Source organism: Aplysia californica, unplaced genomic scaffold (assembly GCF_000002075.1).
Source record: "Aplysia californica isolate F4 #8 unplaced genomic scaffold, AplCal3.0 scaffold00531, whole genome shotgun sequence".
Lineage (NCBI taxonomy): Eukaryota > Metazoa > Mollusca > Gastropoda > Aplysiida > Aplysiidae > Aplysia > Aplysia californica.
This window is the reverse complement of record NW_004797801.1, coordinates 71,199-77,143: the sequence shown is the minus strand read 5'-3', so window position 1 is coordinate 77,143 and position 5,945 is coordinate 71,199. Positions and strand designations below refer to the sequence as shown.

The following is a 5,945-nucleotide window of genomic DNA, read 5'->3' as shown; positions in this document are numbered from 1 at the left end:
AAATAAATAAATAATTTTTAAAAAACATTTCAAAAAGATAAAAAAGCAAAAACCTCCCAAACCCCGATAGATCGAGTTCCCGGGACTCTCACTCACACACGGCACGTTCATGAGCCAATAGTGCGTATCTCACGGGGAAGACAAAGAAGTGTGCGCAGTCGACGGCCCATGACACGACATGTGGTGGCGGAACCAACCACCTTGAGCTGCTCTTTGTTCGCCCTCGGCCATCAAAGACGACACAAAGCACCGCGGCCAACTCAAGAAGAAAGTGCTCGAATTATCATTACGCAGCCTGTATTCTCAAATTTCTTGTCTAAGGTTTTTGCGAACAATCCTTCACCTCTCCCCCCTTTCTTCCACCTTTCCTCTCCATAAACATAAAGCACAGAGCCAATCGATTCCATCCCCCTGGAAATAATTACCAGTGATTTCTGTAAGGAGCTCATTTATTGACAGTTCCTTCCTTAAAGTGCAGCACAGGGAAGTGATCGAGTCTCTCAAGGGGGAAACAGTTTCGAGGGACAGCCCCTATCTGATCAACATTCAAAAAACGTTTTGGTTGTTATTCTTTAACAATTTATTGTTTGATTTTTTAAAATGTTCTATTCTTCATACCTGAGATATTTTAAGTTATATAGGCATTCATTTCTGAAGCCCTATGAGGCAGAAAAGATGAGAGTGACAAAAATAAACCCCACATACACAAACACACACACACACGCACGCACACACACACACACACACGCGCGCGCGCGTGGAAACATTTAAGTGGGAGGGGAGGGGAGGGGAGAGGAGAGAGAGAGAGAGAGAGAGAGAGAGAGAGAGAGAGAGAGAGAGAGAGAGAGGGGGAGACCTCCAAACTCAATAGAGGCAGAATTAGAAGGTGTGGAAGAAGCAAGACCGACCAGAGGCTCCAGCTAACCAAACACTCTCAATTTAATAGTAGTAATCCACGAAACAGTCCCAGTATTTTATGTACTATGATACGCCAATGGTCGTCCCCGTCAAACCAGCGCCTACGTTTTATAGAGACAGAAAGGGCAGGCCGCCTAAAGCATGCCGTAAAACTGCCAAAGCGCGTGAGTTAAGGCATGAGAACGACCAGCCCCAAGTTGAGCCAAGGCGGTAGAAAGAAACGGGAGAGAAGCAAAGGAGAGTAAATAGGTGTACAGTCTTTCAGATCTCGGTAGAAGTGCACCCACTGGCGATGTAGTTATACGGTTACTAGAAATCCAAAACGAACCGACCAGTGGGGATGGTTGGCTTTTTCCCCCCTATCAAACACCTATCCTCCTTTTTTTCTTTGTGTTCTACTATCTAGTAACACCTCTCATCTTCGGCACTAATATGACTTAATAGTGAAGGTAGTATCATAAAACTCTTAATATAACAAAACTAAAAACCAGTGGAATCAATGTTGGGCCGTTATTGTATCTGCGCGATAACAGCTTCTGTCCACAAAGAGCAGTTAAGGAAACGAGAGTGGACAGAAGCGAAAGGAGAAGGCCACATCAGGATACCCACAAACAACCAACAAGAACGTGAAATTAGCAGAAAGATGACCTTAAAGTTGTTGAAAACCGTGCGCCCAACTCGGGCGTTGACATTTCTACCTCTATGTACTGGCGGTTTCAATGCTTCTTCAAATCGCTACTCAACCTGTAAGGGTCGAAATAGCACCCGTTGATTGACCTGCATACCAGAAAATCTGAAAACTTCAAAACTCTCGGCTCAGTTCCCTCCGGCTGTGAGATATCCAGCTGGGGTGGTATGGCAGCACCACGTCATGACCCGCGGATGTTTCCACCCGGCCCTGGCACTCTTCAGACACGCTGAGTGAGGAATGCTAGCGCTGATGAGATTCCCATCATAGGCCGCGGCCAACTGCAGCCAGCTAGCTATCAGACATCTATACACGGGGGCTACAGTACAAGTGTTGAGTCTATAGCTTCTATAACGCCTGCTCCCTACATCTACCCAGGTACCGACAACATGTAGGAACACGGAGAAGAAAATGACGATGATGGGCCTGGCGGATGATTGTTTTGTTTTTGCACGAGTGTAACGCTCTACTGGACACGTGAAGGTCATTTAGGGGGCGGGGCGGTTGGTCCAGTGGCTAAAGTAGGTAAAGTAGAAAGATAAATATGTACACATGGGAAGAGTTTCTGTTTTAACCTTACTTTATCGCTAGTCAGCACGAATTTTACAAGGAGCAGATAAGTATAATATTTCGACTGCTTAGTGTGAGACTCCGCCATACATCATCTGGAAAAGTGAAGTACGACGAAGTCTTACACTGTGCAGTCGATATATTGAAAAGAAATAGAAACAACCAACCACGTCAAAGTCCAACGTGATAACAAAACATCATAGGAAATGTGGATTCTTGGAGCCTTGCGGAACAAACCAATTCCTGTCGGGTCCACAAACAAGAGACTGGTCAACAGATAGGCCGTAAAGACAAGACGCAAAAACAGAACATAAAACAAACATGACAAATCCTACCTCGGTGGCATCCGCGGGAAAGGCAGTGGCGGGAACTGGGCATACTGGTAGGCGTGTAGTATACTCCACATAGCGGACATGTTGGGATGGTGGGGGGAAGGGCCCACGCCCCTGGCTCTGTACACTCCGGCTGGACTTGACAGGGGGCGTGGTGAAGCCCAGGGGTTCACGGTTGGGGCCCCCGTGCTCGCTCGCGAAAAAATTTCGCACGGTTCATGGTGGTGGCCCGAGAGACTCAGGGTGAAGCACTAAGCGCACCTCTGTAAACACAAACAACGATGTCCTCTGGAAATCCGCGGACAGAGATGCCCTGGCCGATGTGTAGTTGCGGACGCTCTTTCAGGAAGGAAAATCTATCACAAATACGAACGCTTCTACCTGATGTCATTCCGTAGACAAATATTCAGCACGTAGCGATACAGACGTCACAACTTCTGATGACACAAACTTCCAGCACTCGCTTCGGAGATTTACAAATAATATACTGGATACTGCCCTATAAGAAAGCGAAAACTGTGCGGGGAGCGCAGTGTGTTCGTAAAGGTTAGTCGTATTCTTTCGTTTTTAAACTAAGAAGTTCGCCGAAAGCTTCCCGGAGAGACCAGAAGTCCCAGACAGGGCCGCTAGAAGGAGGGACATGCGGAAACAACGCTCAGACTCCCCGAGAGAGTTTTATCTTTGTGCACAACAGCGCCGTTTGGGAATCGCTTATCGTCCGCGGCTGCACGGCAGCATGCATCACAGCACTACGCTAGAGTTACTCGAAAAATCCATATCAGAGTCCTCAAGACTGAAAGTGAAATAGTCTTAGGAAATATTACTCATGCCCATCAAATAAACGGTATCGAACAAACAATCCAAAAACATTTCTCACATCATAGAAAAAACACTTAATTAGATATACTGATAGGAAAACTATCTTCGGTACACACAATACACATGGTTTTTTCTCACATAAACAAATTCAGAGAGTCAACCGTTTAACATCTTTGCCATTAGGTAATGTCCATTCAAAATGTAACTTTTTACGATACAGGGGATAAGGTTAAAGAGTTTTTTTTTTTAATCTCGCACAAGTATTCTTTTTTTAAATTATCTACTCGGTAAGTTTTTTTTCCGCAAATAAAAATACTCAAAAACATACACACATTCCATAACAAGGGCCAATAGAAACTTTTTTTCCGACGCAGAATTTTCATCAGTGAGATGGGAATGGGAAACCAAGGATGTGCGGCAAGAGATGGACGGACAGATAAAAGCGCTGTGAACAAAAGAAAAGGAAGGGAAGACAGAAAAGCAAAGGAAGTAAAAGAGACATATTCGATGAAAGGGCGAGGAAGACACACACTCAGAGGGGGAGAAAGAGAGAAAGAGAGAGAGAGAGAGCGAAAGAGAGAGAGAGAGCGAGAGAGAGAGAGAGAGAGAGAGAGAACAGACAGACATTCAGACAGACAGACAGACAGACAGACAGACGGACATAGTTTCTTTTCAAATATGTACATTTACATGTATTTCTTTTTTTTTTAAATAAAAAAAATGAGTGATAATAATATATAAAAGCGGCCGTTCTCTATAGACTTTCACAACGAGCTGAAGAAGACTTCCAACATCACAGCTGGTGGATAAACTGGCAACGAAAACATGATCAACAACAAAACCCTTCGCCTGAACACAGATTCACACAGTTCTAAATACAATGTACTGGGCTCCCTCTTAAAAAGTCAAGGTAAAAACATTGACAAAGTAACTGCCACTTGATGTAAGAAGGTCTAGTCGAAAGTAGAGTAATCATACCTCTCGCCATAAACGTAGATCTATACATATCTGTGAGAAACGTCTGCATTCCAGGCTTTCCTACTTGAAAAACAAATCCAAACAAAACAGAAAAATAAAACCCACAAGCGCGAAAGTCAAACTAAACAAAATGATCTCATGGTATTTATTGATATCGACGTACTGATCAATACAAAAGCCGCAGTTATTCAAAGAATGGTTTAGTAGCATTTACGTAAATCCGATATCCCCAATCACATATTTAAACGCACGCACGAACGAGCACACGCACGTGCGCACGCATACACATTCTCCGAGTAACCTTGATTTTCAAATAATAAGTTCCTTCCCAATACGGTGTAACCCTCCCACCTCCCTCCTCCTCCTTTCTTTCATCTATTCCAATTTCCCCCCAATTTTCTAAAACTGTATTGTTCTCGACCTTAGCTTAACCGTTAGCACTCACAAAACTTTGATATTTGGACATAAATCTCTCCACTTTTACTTCTTTGGGTTTTAGATTTTGCAATTTTATTACGTTTCTTTCTTCGTTTCGGAAAATCGACCCCGCACTTGCTGTTTTTCTCATTTTATTTATTTTTATTTTTTTTACTGCGAGGCTGTTTTTTACGTGCACGCGCGCATTATTTATCTCTTACGTAATCTCCCTGCCGATCAGAGAGCCCCAATCTGCATACTTTATCGATTGTCTCTTCCACCGCAGTACAAACAAAAACAAATCAAAACAACAAAAAACAAAAAAAGGCAAAACAAAACCCCAAAAAAAATAATAATAAAGAAGAAAAAAGAGCGACAAGAGCCGGGGCGCGGACTCGCCTGACAGTTCACGCGCGTGCGGACAGGTACGGCCCCGGAGTCTGGCAGCGAGCTAGGCAGGTGCGTTGCCTCTAGTGGAGTGTCACTGGCAGGAGACGCAACGTCAAAGATAATGAAAGTAACACGCCGGTCTTTATCTTGCAAAAGCGGACGCTGATGGTGGTGTACAGCCGTGAGGGGGGAAAACAAAATATAACACAAAAAGGAAGAAACAAACAAACAAACATAACAAAACGATTCCAGGGGACGATTCCTAACACTTTTTTCAACACCCCCATTCCCCCAACCACCACCCACTTTTCTCTTCAACCAGTTCCATTTATCTCCCTTACTATGTACGCATATTAATAAATAAAAAATCACCCCCCCCCCAAAAAAAAAAACCAAAAAAAAGATTCCTGACTGTTGCAAACGATAATAAATAAATAAAATCACCCCCCAAAAATTCCTGACTGTTGCAAATGACTTTCAAGACAGGCCCTAGCAGCACTACAGTGTCCAAAACATTACGTGAATTTTCTCATCGCAGTCCCTTCTATTGCTCTGATGTCAACACCTGTGAGCTATTCGCCTATGAGCTATTCGGATACATAGGACCCCCCCCAAAAAAAGCAATAACCGTGAACAAATCAAGGCAATGGATCAAACCAAACTGATTCGTAGCTGATAACATGGAATAAGACAAAAGGGATCGCCCCAATGTTGCCAAAGTCTTCAAGGAAGACGGAATTGAAATATTTTAATTAATTTGCAAGTTTGTGTGGGTGTTGACGGTGGTTGTGTGTGTGCCGGTGCCTGCATGTGTGTGTGTGTGTGTGTGTGTG

General features: G+C 43.8%; 1 protein-coding gene across 1 annotated transcript in view; it reads right to left on the bottom strand.

Annotated features, from left to right (window-relative positions):
• Window positions 1-5,945, bottom strand: part of LOC101858298 (nuclear hormone receptor HR96) — a gene marked incomplete at its 5' end in the record, with an annotated part of 199,067 nt that overhangs the window by 154,248 nt on the left and 38,874 nt on the right.